The sequence below is a fragment of the Pseudophryne corroboree genome, chromosome 12 (assembly GCF_028390025.1).
Source record: "Pseudophryne corroboree isolate aPseCor3 chromosome 12, aPseCor3.hap2, whole genome shotgun sequence".
Lineage (NCBI taxonomy): Eukaryota > Metazoa > Chordata > Amphibia > Anura > Myobatrachidae > Pseudophryne > Pseudophryne corroboree.
The window spans coordinates 167,478,445-167,504,569 of record NC_086455.1 but is presented as its reverse complement, the minus strand read 5'-3'; the positions used below and the strand labels follow the sequence as shown (position 1 = coordinate 167,504,569).

Here is a 26,125-nt window from a genome sequence, read left to right as displayed (position 1 = left end):
TAACACCCATTTCCTGTCAATCACATTACGATCGCCGGAGCGAAGAAAAAGCCGTGAGTAAAAATACTATCTTCATTGTTAAATTACTTGGCGCAGTCGCAGTGCGAATATTGCGCATGCGTACTAAGCAGAATTTCACTGCGATGCGATGAAATATACCGAGCGAACGACTCGGAATGAGGGCCCTGGGTAGAAGGTTTTGCTGTATAGTCTAAGGAACTTGAGTAGAAGGTTTTGCTGTATAGTCTAAGGAACTGGGGTGGAAGCTTTTTCTGTATAGTCTAAGGAACTTGGGTAGAAGATTTTGCTGTATAGTCTAAGGAACTTGGGTAGAAAGTTTTGCTGTATAGTCTAATGAACTGGGATAGAAGGTTTTGCTGTATAGTCTAAGGAACTTGGGTAGAAGGTTTTGCTGTATAGTCTAAGGAACTTGGGTAGAAGGTTTGGCTGTATAGTCTAAGGAACTTGGGTAGAAGGTTTTGCTGTATAGTCTAAGGAACTTGGGTAGAAGGTTTTGCTGTATAGTCTAAGGAACTTGGGTAGAAGATTTTGCTGTATAGTCTAATGAACATGGAGTGAAGGTATTTCTGTATAGTCTAAGGAACTTTACATGAAGGTTTTTGTTGTATAGTCTAAGGAACTTGGGGTGAAAACTTTGCTGTAAAGTTTAGGGACTTGAGGTCATGGCTTTACTGTGTAGCCTAGTGAACTTGAGGTTTTGCTGTATAGTGATTTTAGCTGCTTTTATGATTTGTTTTAAAAATACAGATCCAAAACCAAAACCCAGGGGTCAGCGCACATCTCTAGTTACTGCCACTACAAGCTACATGCACACCCTATTAGCACAGTCGTTTTTTTATTGATTAAACTGCATAAAACTATAATACCTAGTTATACCTCCTGCAAGAAGAGCAGCCAGCAGCAGAGGGTGGGCATCCTTGGGCAGCACCGTAACAGGGCTCACTAGCTCCCTGGGCCGTCCACACCGTTGAGACACATTACATCATGTGGAAGTAGCAGAGCCGCCAGTGCCGGTGAGCACAGAACTGCACAGAGCATCCTCAGGCTGTTTCCAGCTGCTGTCTGCATTGTCCAAAGAAAGCTCTGGCGGTTCTGCAGCAGCAACTCTGTAGGGTGCCATTCCATCCACCCTGCCAGCCAGATGCAGGTACCAACTAGCAGTGACGGTGCTGCCCACAGAACCCTGTGCTCTGCGCAGCGGCAGTGCTTGAACACCCCTAGTTATGGCCCTGTCCTTGGAGATCACCCATTACTGAGAGCTGGGAGATGGGAAAGGTAGTAGGAACAGACTCTGGGAGGTCCTGTTAGGACCTCAGTCTCTGTGTGACCAGGGGAGAGAAGGTAAGCTGCAGCTTCCCTGAGCCTCATCAGCTCGGGCTGCAGGGAGACTCTCTTCCTGCAGCTGCGGTTGGGTGATCCTTATAAGTTCACTCTTCTTTACCTGGCTGGAAAGTGGAACCTGCAGGTGTGTTTCCGCAGCAATGGAGAGGCTGACTGGGTGTACAGAACCCGGCGGCTGGGGGATGATCCTCTTCCAGCAGCAGCCGCTGGGCGTTTCTGACTCTGTCGCCTCAGAAAGCAACAAGGAAATCACAGCTTGGCAGATGTGAAGATACCAGTCAAATGGTTACAGCCATGACAGCAGAACACTACAGAACGTGCTCAGATACATGACAGCAGAACACTACAGAACGTGCTCAGATACATGACAGTTGTTGAAAGAATAAACCAATAATATTGTTAAAGTATAACTCTTTCTAAAAATGAACATTTGTGACTGTTACATGAAACCCTATTATTACTAAAGAACTTTATGTGTCGCAGATAGCATTACCTGCATTCCTCTATTATAGCCCTATGCAGCATTATCTGCCCTCTTTTACATCTTCTCATGTCACGAAAGCCCTCATTCCGAGTTGATCGCTCGCTAGCTCCTTTTTGCAGCCGTGCAAAGTGCAAACGTATAGTCGCCGCCCACGGGAGAGTGTATTTTCGCTTTGCAAGTGTGCGATTGCATGTGCAGCCGAGCGGGACAAAAACTTTTTTTGCAGTTTCTAAGTTGCCCAGGACTTACTCAGCCGCTGCGATCACTTCAGCCTGTCCGGTCCCGGAATTGACGTCAGACACCCGCCCTGCAAACGCCTGGAAACGCCTGCGTTTTCCCTACCACTCCCAGAAAACGATCAGTTGACACCAATAAACGCCTTCTTCCTGTCAATCTCCTTGCGAACGGCTGTGCGAATGGAATCGTCGCTAGAAGCATTGCACAGCAACAATGCTGTTTGTACCTGTACCACGCGCGTGCATGCGCAGTAGTAAGCTGATCGCTGCGCTGCGAAAATCGGCAGCGTGCGATCAACTCGGAATGACCCCCAAATTCTGTAACATTAAGTAAAGAATGTAAAGCCAGCGCTGTGACTGTGTAACAATGCGAGGTCTTCCCCCCTAACACAATGGCACCATTGCTACTTTCATATAAGACCACTGACAAGAAAGTATCTCTCTCTCAGGGAGACATTTACTAAGCAGAGGGAGATGTCACCATTCTGGCTACCTCAGTGTCTGATTGGGCTATGGTTATGTGACTGAGGGGAACATTTACTAAGCAGTGAGAGCGGAGAAGTGAGCCAGTGGAGAAGTTGCCCATGGCAACCAATCAGCACTGGAGTAACATCTATAGTTTGCATACTATAAAATGATACAGAGCTGCTGATTGGTTGATGGGGCCACTTCTCCACTGGCTCACTTCTCCGCTCTTATCACTGCTTAGTAAATCTCCCCCTTAGTCACATAACCATGGCCCAATCAGACACTGAGGAAGCCAGAATGGTGACATCTTCCTTCAGAGATCAAGACGGGCGTTTACAGCTGATGGCACAGAGCACTGAGGTTGGCCTGGTGAGTAAGATAGCCCCGACCCTATTCAGACAATTTAGGTCAATGGTCACTTGGGTTTGCCGAGTAAATGCACAGTATGAGGATTGTCATGTGACCATTGTGTATGCAAATATCCTGCCGTGTAATTGCGTTCTTAGTTGTTCTGGCATACTTTTATAATGAACCAGGATAAAACCTTTACTATTCAGCCAGCGCTCCCTTCGCGGAGCAGGACGCTCATTTACAGAGTGTGGAGGGCTTGACTCGCGACACGCCCTATGGGTAGTGTCTGTAGATTTTGTTTTAAGGTTCAAAATTCAAATCATCATTTTAAGTTGTACATTTGCCAATCCCATTTATTAAACATGAAATAAATATGAGTCTCCTTGCTTCTTATGATTCTGATTGCGAGATAATTTAGGGGCACACCTGGCTTATACAGCCCGTCTGACATATATTATACAATGCGGTACCCAGTCACATGGCACCGCTGGCGCAGAATTCAACGATCCATTCTACAGCCACCTGCCTGGCTTGTTGGTCATGAATGTGACAAATTTGATTTTGGCGCTACGTTCCGGACAATTTTTTTTTCTCTCTTTAATGGATAACAAATCCAATACCTGAATTTTGCTGTGTTAGGCAAATCAATATGATTATTATTTCATTTATTATTATGATTATGTTTTTAGTTATTTCTGTCTGGGTGGAGTTATTGGGGTTTTTTTGTTTTGTTTTTTAACTGAGGCATAGGGGTTAACGTTACCTTTGCAATAGCAAAGCAAGGTGATCGCTGAATAAGGAATAGGCACTGCACCTGTCACCTCAGTAATATACTCAGTCTCTCCTGCCTGGTGATTGCAATCAGAATTCACTGTCTCCCTCTACATAATTTCATATTTCACATGAAGATGTTAGCCCGGTATTTAAAAGGAATGCAAATTCTGTATCTACATGTCCAGCTACATCTACAAAAATGATTTAATAAGATATAGGTATAGTGCACAGATATACAGTATATATATATATATATATAAATATATATATATATATATATACAGTATTTCGTCCTGAGCCTGAGACCGTATACATTCTGCAATAATATTGGATAAGTCACATTAATAATCAATATAACAATATAATTCCCGTCAATTCTGCACACCTATAATTGTCACATATTGCATACAGTGGGGGAGATATTAATGAGGTTTTCCTGGTAGGGGATGGAACGTTCTCACTTATCATTAGATTACACTAGGCACCAATATCCGGTAAAGATTATATGTTAGAGATCACACCGTCTCATAAAGATGATTATATATTAGCAAGTTTGTGTGCTGGTAGTGGAACAGACATGTGAGATTGCCGCACAGCATATCAATGATGTCCAAATCAAGGAAAAAGCTCTAATCTCCGGTCCCTGCATAGGAATTACAATCTGATTATAGTTACTGAGAATCCTTTTTTCCCCTCATACATCTGAGAAACAGACAGAAGCTTCCATCCCCGTTACCTTGTAGTCTGAGCTTCCATCGCAGAACAAGGGGGTGAGGATGGTCTGGACAGAGATGAGACTCCCATCTTCAGGAATAGAGGGGAGAATACAGAGGGGCCACACGCTACCTGCTACCTGGTGGGTGAATTCTTTTTATTAAGGTAGTGGGGGTTCAAAGGTGGCGAACCCATTTAAACAATGTATTTTGTTTACATACATACATCATTTTCTAGTTTTGTGACACTGGCTGTCTCTGTCTGATTCGTATCCCCCAAATTCTCTGCATGGGTGGTAGAACAGGAACTCCTCTCCCCTCCCAGTACCCTTAGTGTAATACTTACAGGTACTTATACCTAATTCAGACCTGATCGCAGCAGCAAATTTGTTCTCTAATGGGCAGAACCATGCTGCACTGCAGGTGGGGCAGATGTAACATGTGCAGAGAGAGTTAGATTTGGGTGGGGTGTGTTCAAACTGAAATCTAAATTGCAGTGTAAAAATAAAGCAGCCAGTATTTACCCAGCACAGAAACAATATAACCCACCCAAATTTAACTCTCTCTGCATATCTTACAGTATATCTGCCCCACCTGCAGTACACATGGGGGGTCATTCAGATCTGATCGCTGGGCAGCGATTTTTGCTGTCCTGTGTTCAGATAGTCGCCGCCTACAGGGGGAGTGTATTTTCACTGTGCAGGTGTGAGAACGCATGTGTAGCAGAGCTGCACAAACTGATCTTGTGCAATCTCTGCGCAGCCCAGAACTTACTCAGCCGCTGCGATCACATCAGGCTGATCAGGACCGGATTAGACGTCAGACACCCGCCCTGAAACCGCTTAAGCCCATCTGCGTTTTTTCGGACACTCCCTGAAAACGTTCAGTTGTAACCCACAAAGCCTTCTTCCTGTCAATCTCTTTGCGAACGCCCGTGCGTATGGATCGTTCGCACATTCCCATCGCTGAGTGGCGTTCCCTCTTGCAGCCGTCTGTCGCGCCTGCGCATCGCGGTGCATACGCATGCGCAGTTCGGATATGATCGCTCACTGTGCGGAAACACACAGTAGTGATCAGTTCTCATTGAATGACCCCCACGGTTTTGCCCATTAGTGAACAAATTTGCTGCTGCGATCAGGTCTGAATTAGGCCCATGGTACATTTGAGGTAAGCAGTGACCATGTCATTCATTAAAAATCACCACTCAGTTACCCCGTATTGATAGGTCTGGCTAAAACATTTGCTGATCTGAGAATTGTGTCTCCATCTCTGTTATTACTCATCTCATCCAAGCACTACTGGAGAAGCGGAACCAAAAATATATGCAACATTAGCCAGGGCCAGCCTGAGCCTAATCTTTTTTGGTAGTGTCCGTTATTCACATTACACCGCACAGTAGTGTCCGTTATTCACATTACACCGCACAGTAGTGTCCGTTATTCACATTACACCGCACAGTAGTGTCCGTGATTCACATTACATCGCACAGTAGTGTCCGTTATTCACATTACACTCCACAGTAGTGTCCGTTATTCACATTACACCGCACAGTAGTGTCCGTTATTCACATTACACCGCACAGTAGTGTCCGTTATTCACATTACACTCCACAGTAGTGTCCGTTATTCACATTACACCGCACAGTAGTGTCCGTTATTCACATTACACTGCACAGTAGTGTCCGTTATTCACATTACACTGCACAGTAGTGTCCGTTATTCACATTACACCACACTGTAGTGTCCGTTATTCACATTACACAGCACAGTAGTTTCTGTTATTCACATCACACCGCACAGTAATGTCCGTTATTCACATTACACCGCACAGTAGTGTCCATTATTCACATTACACCACACAGTAGTGTCTGTTATTCACATTTCACCGCACAGTAGTGTCCGTCACTCACATTACACCGCACAGTAGTGTCCATTATTCACATTACACCACACAGTAGTGTCTGTTATTCACATTACCATGTACAGTAGTGTCCGTTATACACATTACACCGCACAGTAGTTTCCGTTATTCACATTAAAATGCACAGTAGTGTCCGTTATTCACATTACACCGCACAGTAGTGTCCGTTATTCACATTACACCGCACAGTAGTGTCTGTTATTCACATTACACTGCACAGTAGTGTCCGTTATTCACATTACACCACACAGTAGTGTCCGTTATTCACAGTGTAATGTGACTAACGGACTATTCACATTACACAGTAGTGTCCGTTATTCACATTACACCGCACAGTAGTGTCCGTTATTCACATTACACCACACTGTAGTGTCCGTTATTCATATTACACGGCACAGTAGTGTCCGTTATTCACATTACACCGCACAGTAGTGTTCGTTATTCACATTCCACCGCACAGTAGTGTCCGTTATTCACATTACACTGCACAGTAGTGTCCGTTATTCACATTACACCACATAGTAGTGTCCTTTAGTCACATTACACCTCACAGTGTAATGTGACTAACGAACTATTCACATTACACCACACAGTAGTGTCCGTTATTCACATTACACCGCACAGTAGTGTCCGTTATTCACATTACACCACACTGTAGTGTCCGTTATTCACATTACACAGCACAGTAGTGTCCGTTATTCACATTCCACCGCACAGTAGTATCCGTTATTCACATTACACCATACAGCTAAGGCTAATAAAATAATTAGGATTGTAGCCATCCTTGTCACCCAATCTTTTCTCTCTTGCCCTCTGGGAAGCATTATATGTGTCTTGGTTGCCATACTAGCAGGATGAGAAACAGTTTTTTCCCTTCTAGAATTGTTGGTTTAAATTCTCATTTGTCTATGGAAGCATGAGTGTATTGTATTGCAATTTCACTTCTGCATTTTCTGATGTTTTAGTGATAATAAACTATTATCTATCTACAGTAGTGCCTCTTGTACACGTTACTCCACAGTAATTCCGCATATACATGTTACGCCACAGTAAAGCCCCTTATACTCATTATGCCACGGTAGAAGCAGTGATGTAAACTAATGTGCCAATAGTTTAGTCTTAAAATAACTTTTTTCTTCAAATTTGTTCTACTGCAGTTTAGAAAATGAAGTAATTTTCTGCTATGGGTATCACAATATGCCACACTGTAATGCCCACACATTTTACCACACTATAATACCCACACATTATACCACACTGTAATACCCACACATTATACCACACTGTAGTGTCCACACATTATACCACACTGTAATACCCGCACATTATACCACACTGCAGTGCCCACACATTATACCACACTGTAGTGTCCACACATTATACCACACTGCAGTGCCCCCTCACATTGTGCCACACTGTAATGCCCAAACATTATGCCCCACTGCAGTGGCCACACGTTATACCACACTGTAATACCCACACATTATGCCACACTGTAATGCCCACACATTATACCACACTGTAGTGTCCACACATTATACCACACTGCAGTGCCCACACATTATGCCACACTGCAGTGCCCGCACATTGTGCCACACTGTAATGCCCACACATTATACCACACTGTAATGCCCACACATTATGCCCCACTGCAGTGGCCACACATTATACCACACTGTAAAGCCCACACTTTATACCGCACTGAAGTGCCCACATATTATACCACACTGCAGTGCCCACACATTATACCACACTGCAGTGCCCACACATTATACCACACTGCAGTGCCCACACATCATACCACACTGTAATGCCCACACATTATACCACACTGCAGTGCCCACACATTATACCACACTGTAGTTTCCACACATTATACCACACTGTAGTGTCCACACATTATACTACACTGTAAAGCCCACACTTTATACCACACTGCGGTTCCCTATTATTAGCAGAATTGCTAACGAAAGCAATTTCCTTGCAGTTTCTGAGTAGCTCCAGACCTACTCCTAGATTGCGATCACCTCAGTCCGTTTAGCTCCTGGTTTGACGTCACAAACACGCCCTGCGTCCGGCCAGCCACTCCTCCGTTTCTCCAGCCACTCCTGCGTTTTTACCTGGCACACCTGCGTTTTTTAGCACACTCCCTGAAAACAGCCAGTTTCCGCCCAGAAACACCCACTTCCTGTCAATCACACTACGATCAGCAGAGCGATTGAAAATTCTTTGTTCGCCCGTGAGAAAAATAGAATAGTTTTGTGTAAAATTGCTTAGCACGTGCACCCTGCTGTGCATACGCATGCGCAGAACTGCCGGATTTTAGCCTATTAGCAATTCTGCTAAAATTAGCAGCGAGCGAACAACTCGGAATGAGGGCCATAGTCCCGACACATTATGCTATACTGCAACACCCCTCATGCCACACACATTATGCCACACTGCAGAAACCTCACATCAAGTATACATTCTAGTGCCCCCACATAATGCCATAATGTACTCACTGCAGGAAGTGACAGCATAAGTCACTCCAGGCAGCAGGCGGCAGGGTAGATGCTAGAACCAACTGAGCTAAAGGACCTATGACATCAGGGGGAGGAGCTAGGCCGGCAGGATAGTGCTTTCACTATCCACGTCAACAACTACACCCTTTAGTAACCTGGTGGCGAGCGAAGCAGTTGTGGGTGAGCCACAGTGCCCGAAGCGTGGCAAGTGAAACAAGCCCACAAAGGTATATTTTGGGTACCATGTTTAGACTATGCTCCTCCCCCTGGCGACATCAGAGGTCCTTTATCCAACTTGGTTTTAGCCATAACCGTGGTGCATTGCCCCAGCCGGACCGCATTACATTCCTGTAGTTGCAGCCGTCGCTGCCGGGAACCTTCTCTCACCACAGCCATTTCTACTGGAGGACTGTGACATGCAACCACAGAATTAATGCCACTGGCAGCGCCTTCTTCAGTTTGTCTCTCTACGCAGCTGCGTACCCGGCGTATGCGTCGGGAATCGGGACGGCAATGACACTTGCACTATCTTAAAGATCATTGCTAATTGGTATTGTTAGTACTAATTAGGCGCTGCAGAACCTTTGTGGAGCCATTTAGATAAACAATAATAATGGCTGCAGCAGGGAAGAGGTACAACTCTGCAATGCCCACAGTTGAGCATGTTCAGCATGATTTAACGTAAGATTTGCCCCCCCGGCAAACTGGCGTAGGTTCACCCTTGCTTCAGCCCCATTGCTGCATGAACCAAGAAGAAGACAGTAGAGGACATTCCCTCCCTGTCGCAGGGATTGGCCCATGCACTTTAGATGTCCTTGGTGTTGCGAGTTCCTGGTTGCATGCATAAGGCTCTGTTATCTTTATTAAATAGGTTAATATCGTCTCCCGTATATTACCCGGCTCCCCTCTCCTGCACAATCTGATCTCCCGGCTGTCGGATTCACCAATTTGAATCTACATGAGTTTGCTTCCTTTAAGTTGTCACAGTGCATCTCACTTTGAGACTCCGCTTTCCATGCTCGGCGTAAACAGCGATTGTATATTCCTAAGTGTAATATCAGAGAGTTACTTTATTAAGGCAGAGTCTATGGTATAAATTGAATTATGCCTGGAATTCATGCAGTTCATTTTGTCTCTCTCAGGAGCTCTTCTCTAACTTTCTCCTGTGATAAAGAAAACCATTAGCTGCTGTCAGAACCAGAAGGAGGGAGATCATTTTTATTGAAATAAGAAGGAAACGATAGTGTCAGCCACTGAGTCCAAGAGATAAAAAATTACATCTAATAAACATGGTACGTATGGGATTAGACAAGGGTGCTCTGAATAACTGAACAGCCGCTGTAGTTAAAAAAACATTAGTATTGTATTGGGAAAACAATGCATTAGCGCTTACAATAAAGCCATTTGCACAGCCAAAGATGGGAGTAGTGAAATAAAAAAAAAAAGGGAAAATAAGATCTATCAGGAAGATAGCGAGTTGGCGTCTGCAGACAAAGGGTTAATGATTAAAATGCAACTTTTATTTTTACAGATTTTATACAGTCTAAAGACCTGAATGCAGAACGAGGGGATTTTAGGCTTTCAGGAACACTGGGCTCATTTTCTCTGAAGACGCAGAGTAGACGAAGAAAGAAAAAATAGGAAAATGAGGTTGCATGACCTTACACCCAATAAACAGGTCATACTGTATATACTATTTATGTACTGACCCCGATATTACTGGGTGATATGTACTTTATACTGCAGAACAATGGCTGGGGAAGGAGAGAGAGCAGAGGGGAGCTGTGTTTAGGAAAGGTGAAAAATAATGACCTGTAGAAACTTGAAAATATATTTGTAATTATTTAGAGGTATATATATATATATATATATTATATAGATAGATAGATCTTGTATGTATATATATATATATATTATTATTCTTATTATTATTATTTTTTTTTACATATACTGTTTATGTTGTAGTATTCCAAGATTGGTGTCTGCGCCTTTAGTTACTGTGCAATGATTACCTGTTCGGAACAGAAACAGGCATTTCGCAAACTGGCAGCATCCGTTAAATCTTGCATTTAAAAAAAAATATATCATTTATATAAATGATATATAAATGATAATAAAAACATATATTTTTTAAGACAAATTTGTTGAAAGGCTGCAATCATAAGAGACAAGAACCCTGTACTGGACTTCAGACAAGTGGCCGCACATTACCATAATCTCAGTAATAAGATAAAACAATACATTTAATACAAAGAAAATAACACATCAGTAGGCATCTTAAACAACTGTTGCAAGTGGAATACATACTTCTTACCGGCGGCCGGGATCCCGGCTGTCATGATCCCGACAGCGGGGTCCCGGCCACCAGTATGCCGGCAGCGGGGCGAGCACTAGAAAGCCCCTTGCAGGTTTGCTACGCTCGCTGCACTCGCCACAACGCCAGCATTCTGGTGGTGGCATTTCAGAGCCTGTTGGGGTTCCGGCGTCGTCATCATGACCACCGGGTCCTGTGTTTGCCTCCCGTTGCAAGCTATAACAAACTTATCTGTCCATAAAGCAGGAAAGCGTTCGGGGCCACAGGTGAAGGCTCTGAGGGCATATGCTGGGTCACCTCAGTCTGTCTCCGCCCCCCCCCAAGCTCCACCCTCCACTCTGTGCACCTGAAGGCTCTGAGGGCATATGCTGGGTCACCTCAGTCTGTCTCCGCCCCCCCAAGCTCCACCCTCCACCCTGTGCACCTGAAGGCTCTGAGGGCATATGCTGGGTCACCTCAGTCTGTCTCCGCCCCCCCCAAGCTCCACCCTCTACTCTGTGCTCCTTAGAACCATCCACCCCTCCCCTCACCCCCATACCATGGCTCGCTCCCATACTTACTTACCCAGTTCGGTCCCTCACCGTCTCTCCACATGCTGCCATTCACTGTCTGGCTGCAGTCTGGAAGCAGGTAGAGAATGCTGCATTCTGATTGCTGGATAGCTCCATTCATCCACCAATCAGCAAGCAGACAGCTATTCAGTGTCTTGCTGCATTCTGGGAGACAGGTAGAGATTGCTGCCTGTTTGATAGGGTATAATTCACAAGCAGCTGGCCAGCATTCTCTACCTGCCTCCAAATAAGAAGCTCCAGAGCCCCAGCCCTATAGGCAGATGCCCTCTGACCCAGACCACTCTCCTCAAAGGCCCCTAGAATTGTGAGGCCCTGGGCATCTGCCCAGTGTGCCTATATGTTAAAATAGCCCTGTTCTGGGGCATTTGGAGTCATCGGAGAGGCAGCACGGATGCTAAAGATTGGACAGACCTTACACAATTATTACATTTATGATACACTTCTATTTTGTTTTCTTCACTGATAAATGTTATTTACAACCTGTGATTATCTCCTTCATTACCTCATTTAGGTTCTTTGGTCTCATCTGACTTTGGCGCTACCCTGATTGCCCAAAGTGTTTCATCATGCAGTAACAGGACGACGGAACCTGAAATGCAATTAGCCGTGTGCAAGAGAATTACTAGTGACATTCAACATTATATCTGCATAGAGTATGTCTCAGGGACTTGTCAGTACTAACGCTGTTTAAGATAAGGTTAAGATTGATGGTGAAGCATTTTCTCGGTATATTTGACTTTCTGTAGGTGAGGCCATTGAAGAGCACAGCAGGCAACCACTCACAGGCTCTTGTGGAGGAAGATTACAGGGAAGAATACAGTGTCTTGTGCTCAGGTAATGTACAGAAGGAGTAATTATACGTATTGCAGCGATTATGTCTGCCTACAGGGCGGCATTCCCAGGGGTCCGGAGTGCACAGCGGGCCAGAGTCTCTAGCTATTGCCTGTAGGTTGGATAGCAGGGACCATCAGGAGTCCACAAATCAGAAGAGGTGCAGGGTAAGATTTACTGTAACTTCTAGGAACTTGGGCACCCAGGGGTCTACACACTAAAGAGCTAGTAACCCTATCTCTGGCAAAAATGGGAATGTTGCCAGCAATAGCTTCTCCAAGCAAACCCTATTTAAAATGGATCACTGTGATACAAGGCTGAGCGGGTTCGGTTTCTCTGAATCCGAACCCGCCAGAACTTCATGTTTTTTTTCACGGGTCCGAGCGACTCGGATCTTCCCGCCTTGCTCGGTTAACCCGAGCGCGCCCGAACGTCATCATGACGCTGTCGGATTCTCGCGAGGCTCGGATTCTATCGCGAGACTCGGATTCTATATAAGGAGCCGCGCGTCGCCGCCATTTTCACACGTGCATTGAGATTGATAGGGAGAGGACGTGGCTGGCGTCCTCTCCATTTAGATTATAAGAGACTGAGAGAGATTTACTGGAGCTGACTAGGAGGAGTACTGTTACTGTAGAAGTGTAGAGACTGAGTGGAGAGAGTTTACTAGTGAGGACAGTGCAGTTTACTTTATAATCCGTTCTCTGCCTGAAAAAAGCGATACACAGCACACAGTGACTCAGTCACATACCATATCTGTGTGCACTGCTCAGGCTCAGGCCAGTGTGCTGCATCATCTATTATCTATATATAATATTATATATATCTGTCTGACTGCTCAGCTCACACAGCTTATAATTGTGGGGGAGACTGGGGAGCACTACTGCAGTGCCAGTTATAGGTTATAGCAGGAGCCAGGAGTACATAATATATTATATAGTGAGTGACCACCAGACACACAGTGCAGTTTATTTAATATATCCGTTCTCTGCCTGAAAAAAGCGATACACACAGTGACTCAGTCAGTCACATACCATATCTGTGTGCACTGCTCAGGCTCAGGCCAGTGTGCTGCATCATCTATTATCTATATATAATATTATATATATCTGTCTGACTGCTCAGCTCACACAGCTTATAATTGTGGGGGAGACTGGGGAGCACTACTGCAGTGCCAGTTATAGGTTATAGCAGGAGCCAGGAGTACATAATATATTATATAGTGAGTGACCACCAGACACACAGTGCAGTTTATTTAATATATCCGTTCTCTGCCTGAAAAAAGCGATACACACAGTGACTCAGTCAGTCACATACCATATCTGTGTGCACTGCTCAGGCTCAGGCCAGTGTGCTGCATCATCTATTATCTATATATAATATTATATATATCTGTCTGACTGCTCAGCTCACACAGCTTATAATTGTGGGGGAGACTGGGGAGCACTACTGCAGTGCCAGTTATAGGTTATAGCAGGAGCCAGGAGTACATAATATATTATATAGTGAGTGACCACCAGACACACAGTGCAGTTAATATATCCGTTCTCTGCCTGAAAAAAGCGATACACACAGTGACTCAGTCAGTCACATACCATATCTGTGTGCACTGCTCAGGCTCAGGCCAGTGTGCTGCATCATCTATTATCTATATATAATATTATATATATCTGTCTGACTGCTCAGCTCACACAGCTTATAATTGTGGGGGAGACTGGGGAGCACTACTGCAGTGCCAGTTATAGGTTATAGCAGGAGCCAGGAGTACATAATATATTATATAGTGAGTGACCACCAGACACACAGTGCAGTTTATTTAATATATCCGTTCTCTGCCTGAAAAAAGCGATACACACAGTGACTCAGTCAGTCACATACCATATCTGTGTGCACTGCTCAGGCTCAGGCCAGTGTGCTGCATCATCTATATATATTATATATCTGTCTGACTGCTCAGCTCACACAGCTTATAATTGTGGGGGAGACTGGGGAGCACTGCAGTGCCAGTTATAGGTTATAGCAGGAGCCAGGAGTACATATTATATTAAAATTAAACAGTGCACACTTTTGCTGCAGGAGTGCCACTGCCAGTGTGACTGACCAGTGACCTGACCACACTGACCACCAGTATAGTTAGTAGTATACTTATATTGTGATTGCCTGAAAAAGTTAAACACTCGTCGTGTGACTTCACTTGTGTGTTTTTTTTTTTTTATTCTATAAAAATAAAACTCATTCTGCTGACAGACAGTGTCCAGCAGGTCCGTCATTATATAATATATAATATATACCTGTCCGGCTGCAGTAGTGATATATATATATTTTTTATATCATTTATCATCCAGTCGCAGCAGACACAGTACGGTAGTTCACGGCTGTGGCTACCTCTGTGTCTCTGCACTCGGCAGGCAGTCCGTCCATAATTGTAATACCACCTAACCGTGGATTTTTTTCATTCTTCTTTATACATACATAGTTACATAGACATCTTCTCTTTATCAACCAGTCTATATTAGCTGCAGACACAGTACAGTACGGTAGTTCACGGCTGTGGCTACCTCTGTGTCTGCACTCGGCAGGCAGTCCGTCCATAATTGTATACCACCTAACCGTGGTTTTTTTTCATTCTTCTTTATACATACATAGTTACATAGACATCTTCTCTTTATCAACCAGTCTATATTAGCTGCAGACACAGTACAGTACGGTAGTTCACGGCTGTGGCTACCTCTGTGTCTGCAGTCGGCAGGCAGTCCATAATTGTATACTAGTATCCATCTCCATTGTTTACCTGAGGTGCCTTTTAGTTGTGCCTATTAAAATATGGAGAACAAAAATGTTGAGGTTCCAAAATTAGGGAAAGATCAAGATCCACTTCCACCTCGTGCTGAAGCTGCTGCCACTAGTCATGGCCGAGACGATGAAATGCCAGCAACGTCGTCTGCCAAGGCCGATGCCCAATGTCATAGTACAGAGCATGTCAAATCCAAAACACCAAATATCAGAAAAAAAAGGACTCCAAAACCTAAAATAAAATTGTCGGAGGAGAAGCGTAAACTTGCCAATATGCCATTTACCACACGGAGTGGCAAGGAACGGCTGAGGCCCTGGCCTATGTTCATGGCTAGTGGTTCAGCTTCACATGAGGATGGAAGCACTCAGCCTCTCGCTAGAAAAATGAAAAGACTCAAGCTGGCAAAAGCAGCACAGCAAAGAACTGTGCATTCTTCGAAATCCCAAATCCACAAGGAGAGTCCAATTGTGTCGGTTGCGATGCCTGACCTTCCCAACACTGGACGTGAAGAGCATGCGCCTTCCACCATTTGCACGCCCCCTGCAAGTGCTGGAAGGAGCACCCGCAGTCCAGTTCCTGATAGTCAGATTGAAGATGTCAGTGTTGAAGTACACCAGGATGAGGAGGATATGGGTGTTGCTGGCGCTGGGGAGGAAATTGACCAGGAGGATTCTGATGGTGAGGTGGTTTGTTTAAGTCAGGCACCCGGGGAGACACCTGTTGTCCGTGGGAGGAATATGGCCGTTGACATGCCAGGTGAAAATACCAAAAAAATCAGCTCTTCGGTGTGGAGGTATTTCACCAGAAATGCGGACAACAGGTGTCAAGCCGTGTGTTCCCTTTGTCAAGCTGTAATAAGTAGGGGTAAGGACGTTAACCACCTCGGAACATCCTCCCTTATACGTCACCTGCAGCGCATTCATAATAAGTCAGTGACAAGTTCAAAAACTTTGGGTGACAGCGGAAGCAGTCCACTGACCAGTAAATCCCTTCCTCTTGTAACCAAGCTCACGCAAACCACCCCACCAACTCCCTCAGTGTCAATTTCCTCCTTCCCCAGGAATGCCAATAGTCCTGCAGGCCATGTCACTGGCAATTCTGACGAGTCCTCTCCTGCCTGGGATTCCTCCGATGCATCCTTGCGTGTAACGCCTACTGCTGCTGGCGCTGCTGTTGTTGCCGCTGGGAGTCGATGGTCATCCCAGAGGGGAAGTCGTAAGCCCACTTGTACTACTTCCAGTAAGCAATTGACTGTTCAGCAGTCCTTTGCGAGGAAGATGAAATATCACAGCAGTCATCCTACTGCAAAGCGGATAACTGAGGCCTTGGCATCCTGGGTGGTGAGAAACGTGGTTCCGGTATCCATCATTACTGCAGAGCCAACTAGAGACTTGTTGGAGGTACTGTGTCCCCGGTACCAAATACCATCTAGGTTCCATTTCTCTAGGCAGGCGATACCGAAAATGTACACAGACCTCAGAAAAAGAGTCACCAGTGTCCTAAAAAATGCAGCTGTACCCAATGTCCACTTAACCACGGACATGTGGACAAGTGGAGCAGGGCAGGGTCAGGACTATATGACTGTGACAGCCCACTGGGTAGATGTATGGACTCCCGCCGCAAGAACAGCAGCGGCGGCACCAGTAGCAGCATCTCGCAAACGCCAACTCTTTCCTAGGCAGGCTACGCTTTGTATCACCGGTTTCCAGAATACGCACACAGCTGAAAACCTCTTACGGCAACTGAGGAAGATCATCGCGGAATGGCTTACCCCAATTGGACTCTCCTGTGGATTTGTGGCATCGGACAACGCCAGCAATATTGTGTGTGCATTAAATATGGGCAAATTCCAGCACGTCCCATGTTTTGCACATACCTTGAATTTGGTGGTGCAGAATTTTTTAAAAAACGACAGGGGCGTGCAAGAGATGCTGTCGGTGGCCAGAAAAATTGCGGGACACTTTCGGCGTACAGGCACCACGTACAGAAGACTGGAGCACCACCAAAAACTACTGAACCTGCCCTGCCATCATCTGAAGCAAGAAGTGGTAACGAGGTGGAATTCAACCCTCTATATGCTTCAGAGGTTGGAGGAGCAGCAAAAGGCCATTCAAGCCTATACAATTGAGCACGATATAGGAGGTGGAATGCACCTGTCTCAAGTGCAGTGGAGAATGATTTCAACGTTGTGCAAGGTTCTGATGCCCTTTGAACTTGCCACACGTGAAGTCAGTTCAGACACTGCCAGCCTGAGTCAGGTCATTCCCCTCATCAGGCTTTTGCAGAAGAAGCTGGAGGCATTGAAGAAGGAGCTAAAAGGGAGCGATTCCGCTAGGCATGTGGGACTTGTGGATGCAGCCCTTAATTCGCTTAACAAGGATTCACGGGTGGTCAATCTGTTGAAATCAGAGCACTACATTTTGGCCACCGTGCTCGATCCTAGATTTAAAGCCTACCTTGGATCTCTCTTTCCGGCAGACACAAGTCTGCTGGGGTTGAAAGACCTGCTGGTGACAAAATTGTCAAGTCAAGCGGAACGCGACCTGTCAACATCTCCTCCTTCACATTCTCCCGCAACTGGGGGTGCGAGGAAAAGGCTCAGAATTCCGAGCCCACCCGCTGGCGGTGATGCAGGGCAGTCTGGAGCGACTGCTGATGCTGACATCTGGTCCGGACTGAAGGACCTGACAACGATTACGGACATGTCGTCTACTGTCACTGCATATGATTCTCTCAACATTGATAGAATGGTGGAGGATTATATGAGTGACCGCATCCAAGTAGGCACGTCACACAGTCCGTACTTATACTGGCAGGAAAAAGAGGCAATTTGGAGGCCCTTGCACAAACTGGCTTTATTCTACCTAAGTTGCCCTCCCACAAGTGTGTACTCCGAAAGAGTGTTTAGTGCCGCCGCTCACCTTGTCAGCAATCGGCGTACGAGGTTACATCCAGAAAATGTGGAGAAGATGATGTTCATTAAAATGAATTATAATCAATTCCTCCGCGGAGACATTGACCAGCAGCAATTGCCTCCACAAAGTACACAGGGAGCTGAGATGGTGGATTCCAGTGGGGACGAATTGATAATCTGTGAGGAGGGGGATGTACACGGTGATATATCGGAGGGTGAAGATGAGGTGGACATCTTGCCTCTGTAGAGCCAGTTTGTGCAAGGAGAGATTAATTGCTTCTTTTTTGGGGGGGGTCCAAACCAACCCGTCATATCAGTCACAGTCGTGTGGCAGACCCTGTCACTGAAATGATGGGTTGGTTAAAGTGTGCATGTCCTGTTTTGTTTATACAACATAAGGGTGGGTGGGAGGGCCCAAGGACAATTCCATCTTGCACCTCTTTTTTCTTTTTCTTTGCATCATGTGCTGATTGGGAAGGGTTTTTTGGAAGGGACATCCTGCGTGACACTGCAGTGCCACTCCTAGATGGGCCCGGTGTTTGTGTCGGCCACTAGGGTCGCTAATCTTACTCACACAGTCAGCTACCTCATTGCGCCTCTTTTTTTCTTTGCGTCATGTGCTGTTTGGGGAGGGTTTTTTGGAAGGGACATCCTGCGTGACACTGCAGTGCCACTCCTAGATGGGCCCGGTGTTTGTGTCGGCCACTAGGGTCGCTAATCTTACTCACACAGCTACCTCATTGCGCCTCTTTTTTTCTTTGCGTCATGTGCTGTTTGGGGAGGGTTTTTTGGAAGGGCCATCCTGCGTGACACTGCAGTGCCACTCCTAGATGGGCCCGGTGTTTGTGTCGGCCACTAGGGTCGCTAATCTTACTCACACAGCTACCTCATTGCGCCTCTTTTTTTCTTTGCGTCATGTGCTGTTTGGGGAGGGTTTTTTGGAAGGGACATCCTGCGTGACACTGCAGTGCCACTCCTAGATGGGCCCGGTGTTTGTGTCGGCCACTAGGGTCGCTTATCTTACTCACACAGCGACCTCGGTGCAAATTTTAGGACTAAAAATAATATTGTGAGGTGTGAGGTATTCAGAATAGACTGAAAATGAGTGTAAATTATGGTTTTTGAGGTTAATAATACTTTGGGATCAAAATGACCCCCAAATTCTATGATTTAAGCTGTTTTTTAGTGTTTTTTGAAAAAAACACCCGAATCCAAAACACACCCGAATCCGACAAAAAAAATTCGGTGAGGTTTTGCCAAAACGCGTTCGAACCCAAAACACGGCCGCGGAACCGAACCCAAAACCAAAACACAAAACCCGAAAAATTTCAGGCGCTCATCTCTAGTTAAAAGACGATAAATGGAAAAAAATTCTTTATTATTTGCAAAATACAAAACAGTTTTTCATTCCGCAAACATTTCTATAGAGTTCCCCATAATATTTTTTTATGTATTTGCAGCTATTTTTTTCCTGTTCTCTAAGTAATCTAAAAAGCCCCAAAATCCACTGTTTATATCTGAGACTGCTTCTGCGAGGCTGGAAGTTACAGTAAGTCTTACCGCAGCGAGGTGGTATCACACAGATGCCTCAGCAATTTTTTTAATGGATCGGTTGCAATGCTAGGTGATTTTTCAAGCGCCAATAGAAAATCTGCATTGTTGCGTAAATTAAACTGCTATAACCCCCTCTTTAATATATAAACTACTAGTGAGCAGATATAATCCCACATTCACACATTTTAGTGATTTTAATTTTAGATGTATTTGTCCCCTAATCAAAAACCCTAATTGCTGAATCTCCCAGATTGTTTGGAATACTCTTGGATTCCGGGGAGACCGACTGAACCCCAGAGAGCACAGAAAATTATGGCAGAAAGTGATTACCCGCCTGCGAGGTGGGCAAGTAGTGACGCAATAGAGAAACACTGTTGTTTAGCTACACCCTCCAGTCCAGATGGGCAGAAACGTAGTAACGCAACCAGCAAGGTCATAAGCTATGCTCCGTCTTAAAGGGAGGAGCTTCGTGGCAATGAAAACTCTGCATATATTTTGTTCTGTTCAAGCGATTTAAAATCGTATTTAATAACAGTTTACCTTAAAACATCTCCTGATATCTCTTCCGTGGGAAGATGCATCTCTGGCTGGCGTGATTTGTAACCGTACGGAGATATCTATTATTGTAGTGAAATGAAATAGGCACCCAGAGCAGAATGGAGAGAGATATTTATAAAACTCTGACATGTGTAAGGAAGGGATAAGGTTAGAAAGAGGAAAATGAAGCGGTCTAATCATGGCAGAGGTGGCATCTTTACGAGGGTTATAAAAGTCTCATAACTTTCTTCTTCCCAACCACAAATAAGACAAACAAGAAAGAACATGTCACTCTGGCTCCGCACAATACATTTATTTTATCTTTTTTCTCAGGGTTATACACTAGCCAGAAATTGCTATGTTATAATTCTTTTTTCTTTTTTTTCCCCCAGTCCAGGGACAAACCGGTTGTGAATGTAGCTTGGAATTAAATGGGACCACTGCTGCCACCAGGAAAGGATGGGATCTTCCCCGGCACTTAAGGCTGTGCGGGGCACCTATCGACCTCTCTACGTTCTAAGGAAAAACCCACCAGGACGCTTAATCTGCTCGAAGCCTCGCACACCTTTTTTTTTTTTTTCTTAAGATTTATTTTTACTTTTGACATACAGCAATTGGGCAGGAGATTGAGAAAGAAATCCAGGATGACATTGAAATCATACTTTTCATTTCCGTGCGCTAAGGCGGGAATTCAGTTAATTGCAATGTGCCGCCGTAATGTTCTGGGCTGTGCACATAACTGCTTAGTATGGCGGGCAGGCATTATCCTGCGCACTGCTAAGGAATATTATGATTACTGGGAACCTTTTTACTGTATATGGTTCTTTATATCACCACTGCATAGACATAGCTGTAATGGGTACAGGGTGTGCAGTGCACTAATATAATTATACTTACCTCTCCGGAGTCTAACGTTAGCTGGCATTGCAGAACAGCAGAAATCACCAGGAAAACTGAGTGGTATGCATGGGCATTCACAGTATAGTATTCACCAGGAACATAGCATGGGCACCCAGAGACCTGCACTTGCGCTGACGACTCTACTATGCTGCCAGAGAGGAGGGAGCCTGTACGGAGCAGGTACTTAGGCCCTCTTCTCTCTTAAACCGCCCCTGCCTCACTGTATTTTGGCATTTCCATGAAAATGGCCACATAGTACTTAGAGGCAGAAAAAGATCCTCTTGGACCTAAGATATATCCCCACCTACTTTTCTCTGGTAAATCCCCATGTAAAACAGGTTAGCCTCAAATGTTCACAACAGGTCATGTTTTCAGGATTTCTGTCTGTGGAAGCAGGTGGGATAATTGCTGCCTCAGCTAACCTGTGCATGATTACAGAAACCCATGAAGCATGACTTGGTGGTACGTAGGGACTGAAGCTGAGTATTAGTGAGTGGCACTGGCAGCTGTGGCCCAAAGCCGGATTAAGGGGGGGGGGGGTCACAGGGGGTAAGTTACCCTGGGCCCTCCTCTCTCAGGGGCCCCCTTGCCTGCTGTTCTGAACTCCAGCTTTTTTGTTAGTATGCACTGCAGTTCCTACTCAGGACCGGAGATACCCTATAATACTCAGGGGAGCTGCGCACACCAGTCCGGCCTTTCTCCCAGCTGCAGAGGCGTGGCTGGCTTAGGTTATTAACCCCACTCCCCAGGTCTGCCTCCGGCTCTGTCTCTCTGGGGCTGTCTTTTTTGGGCCTGAGCTGCCTCTTTGCTGTCACACAAGGATTAAGAGCCACTTTACAGCCCGCCTCCAGCTCTACTGCACTCGGTAGAGTTGCGCCTCCTGATAGGGAAAGCTGCCTCCTATCTATCTATCTATCTATCTATCTATCTATCTATCTATCTAATCTATAATTTTTTAGTCCGTAGGGGCTCCCTTGTCTTAAGTGCCCCGGGCCCATCGAAGCCTTAATCCGGTTCTGCTTTGGCCTATAGCTGAGGAGAAGTGCCTGCCGAGGAAGAGTGCAAAGGCTCATGGGAGTTTCCCAGCCCCCTCAGCAAACTAGGAGCTCCCGCGTCTGCACAGATCACAGTGACAGCACTTTCATGTTGACAGCGCGGCGCCCTCCAACACTTTCGGCACCTGGAGCTCGCGCTCCACTGGAACCGCCCTCCCTACGCCCCTGCTTGGAGACAAGCACAAATGCCCGAACCTATGAGTTTTAATCTCCGTTTATTTTTCCGTTGTGTTGGATGGAGCCACCATCCCCGCCGCTAATTTGCTGAACGGTGAGACAGACGATAGTTCCCCTCAAAACTTTGCGGTGTGTGGGAAGGATTGGGTTAAACCCGGTCATCATTAGAGGGAGGAATGTTTTTCGCTCCTCTCCTGTGGTAACATCCCAGCTACATATAGATCTATCACTTAAAGCTCTTAGCTCTGTATTTGTGCCTGTCGTTTTACTGTGAGATTCTGAGAACCAGTAGGATACCTGCTGCTTCTGAGCACAGATAACAAGGTAATATAAGGGAAGATTTCAAAGGAGGCATGCAGACACGATGCTTCGTACCTCAGCTTCAGCTCATTATTTAAACTCAGGGAAGAGAGTGATGTACCAAAAGCAGGGCTGCTCGCAGATCCCCGGGGGACAGGACGACATCAGCAACTGAATATTTCACAAGTTTATCACCGTCCTATACCATTGCCAGGCGCTAACCTGAAGTTCAAAGGTAAACACAACAGCAGAGGCGATTTATTACCATGCACCATGCACAGGAGTCTCGTCCTCTTCATATTTAGTAGAGGTTTGATTTATTCAGCCGCATAATTCAAGGGAAAATGTCTCTCGGTGGTTCTCCTACCGTGACATTCAATTGTCTGCAACGAGCAGGGATGAGGCCTGTATGGGAGGCAGAGCCAGAGCAAAAGTTGAATGAGTTGGAAAAATGGTGGTGGTGGTGGTGGTAGGGGGGGGGCGGGAGCGGCAGGGGTCTCTTACGTTTCTGCATTGAAGAATGGAGCATTGTGGGAGATATTTGGGAAAGATTTACTGAACTTGGAGAGAGACAGGAAATGGAAAGCGATAAAGTACCAACCAATCAGCTTCTAGCTGTCGTTTTTCAAACACAGCCTGTAACATTGCAGTTAGGAGCTGGTTGGCTGGAGCTTTGGGGTCTATTTACCAAGCTTTAGATGGAGATAGAGTGGACAGAGATAGAGTACCAGGCAATCAGTTACTAACGGGTTGAAAAATGACAGTTAGGAGCTGATTGACTGGTACTTTATCTCCGTCCACTCTATCTCCATCCAAGGCTTAGTAAGTAAACCCATTTATCTCTCTCCACGTTATCACTCTTAAAAGCTTAGTACATCTGGTATCACAGCTCTGTTAAACTTTCTGTCGGCCGATGCCGGACTGCGTGACATCATTACACGACCAACTAAATATGAACTAACTTAACTTATCTAGAAATAACGACACAGACCACTGAAATGCCGTTAAAATCGGTCAACCGTTATTTATTTATAATACTAAATCTAAGGGGGCAATTCAGACCTGATTGCTAGGATGCATTTTCTCACAGTCTGCGACCAGGTCTGAACTGCGCATGCGTATGCACCGCAATGCGCAGGTGCGATGGACCACAGCAACGGGGATTGGTGCATAGCGACGGGATGGTGCAAAAAAAGCGATGGCACAGGCGATCGCAAGGTGACTGACAGGAAGAGAGCGTTTGTGGGTGGCAACTGACTGTTTTCAGGGAGTTTCTGGAAAAATGCAGGCGTGTCCAAGCGTTGGAGGGAGGGTGTCTGACGTCAATTCCGGTCCCGGACAGGCTGAAGTGATTGCAGAGTTCTGGGCTGAGTAGAGACTGCACAAAATCAATTTCTTAAAAACGGGTGTGGAAAAAAGGTGACTCGGGGAGGGAGGGTGTGAAAATCCGGAGAGAAAGAGGTGGATGAAACTCCTGCCTCACAAAATGTCCGCTAGCTCCTCCCTAACACTCCTATTATTCTAATTAAAATCCTGCCCCCCAAACCTATTAACTGTTTAATAACCTAACCAAACTGTGCAAGGCTCATACAATCCTACAGCCTTGAAGTTTACAATCGCTTTACTTCCGCTTTTGCATCTGTTGCCGAGGTCGCAGATGTGTAAATAAGGAAATGCTGGTATCAGCCCTTCCCTGGCGTAGCATCCTGTGTCTAGATGTACAAGGACTGAGATGTCCACTTTTAGCATCTCTGCACACTGTAATACCACCACTGATTCCTAAGATGTCACCATTGATGTACCATTGCGCATACACTCTGTTTCACGCCATAGCGTTTTTCTGAAATGTGCTTGGATTGCCTGCGACTCAGGCCCCAGGACTCATCGTTTAAGCAAATATTATTTACTAATATTTAGTGCATTTAAGTCACAATATAACCAAGTGCTTTTTAGTTATTTATGAGGGTATACTTGGTCAACGTAAAATAAATGGTCCAGCAAAAAGAAGTGATCCCAACATCAGGGGTGTATCTGAGGGTCCGAGCGCTGCTGGAAAAGTAAGGGACCGCCCCTCCCACACACACACACACACACACACACACACACACACACACACACACACACACACACACACACACAAACATATTTGAAATAAGGTAGGCATGAGTGTCAAAAAAGGGTCGTGTTCTTGTAGTACCTCCAGTTCAATTATGCCACACAGTAGTGTCCCTTATTCACATTATACCACACATTAGTGTCCCTTATTCACATTACACCGCACAGTAGTGTCACTTATTCACATTACACCGCACAGTAGTGTCCGTTATTCACATTACACCACACAGTAGTGTCTCTTATTCACATTACACCGCACAGTAGTGTCCCTTGTTCACATTACACCGCACAGTAGTGACCCTTATTCACATTACACCGCACAGTAGTATCCCTTATTCATATTACACCGCACAGTAGTGTCCCTTATTCACATTACACCGCACAGTAGTGTCTCTTATTCACATTACACCGCACAGTAGTGTCTCTTATTCACATTACACCGCACAGTAGTGTCTCTTATTCACATTACACCGCACAGTAGTGTCTCTTATTCACATTACACCGCACAGTAGTGTCCCTTATTCACATTACACCACACAGTAGTGTCCCTTATTCACATTACACCGCACAGTAGTGTCCATTATTAACATTACACCGCACAGTAGTGTCCCTTATTCACATTACACTGCACAGTAGTGTCCCTTTTTCACATTACACCGTACAGTAGTGTCTCTTATTCACGCTATGCCATGCAGTAGTACCCCTATAGGAAACATTGTCTATAGAAGACATATAGGTGATTGTGAATAGAAAATAGAAATGTGGATTAGTGCTAATATATAGAATTCTATTTTAATATGGAGCATGCGGTCAAATCGCAGTTTGCCATAAGTATACCCGATACTATCTATAGGGACACTTACATACATACAGACACACACAAAACACATACATATGATATACAGTCACACATACAGTATATACAAATACATAGTTACACACATTTGCATATGTATTCAGTCACACACATACATACATACATACATACATACATAGTTACACACATACTGACACACTTATTCACATACAGATACATCTGCAGCGAATGGGCACTCTCGGCTAGGCGTGTGCGCCGATCTGCATATCTTGCCACCCCATTCATTGCGAATGAGGCGCGTCCGAGTCTTAAAGTGCATACACACAGGAAAGTTAGCGCAAATCGCACCGTGTGTACATAGCGTGCGATACCGATGTGCGCTTCCGTGGGGTCGGTATCGCAAGAAAAGATAGACTGCGCAGGCAAGTCAATC

General features: G+C 45.3%; 1 long non-coding RNA gene across 1 annotated transcript in view; it reads left to right on the top strand.

Annotated features, from left to right (window-relative positions):
* LOC134980575 (uncharacterized) overlaps positions 1–21,788 on the top strand; it is a 53,319-nt gene extending 31,531 nt beyond the window's left edge. Inside the window, exons 2-5 of the long non-coding RNA XR_010190438.1 lie at positions 9,955–10,104; positions 10,344–10,490; positions 12,445–12,532; positions 20,721–21,788. This is a non-coding gene — a long non-coding RNA (uncharacterized LOC134980575). The remainder of the gene's footprint in view (positions 1–9,954; positions 10,105–10,343; positions 10,491–12,444; positions 12,533–20,720) is intronic.
* Positions 21,789–26,125: the final 4,337 nt, after the last annotated feature.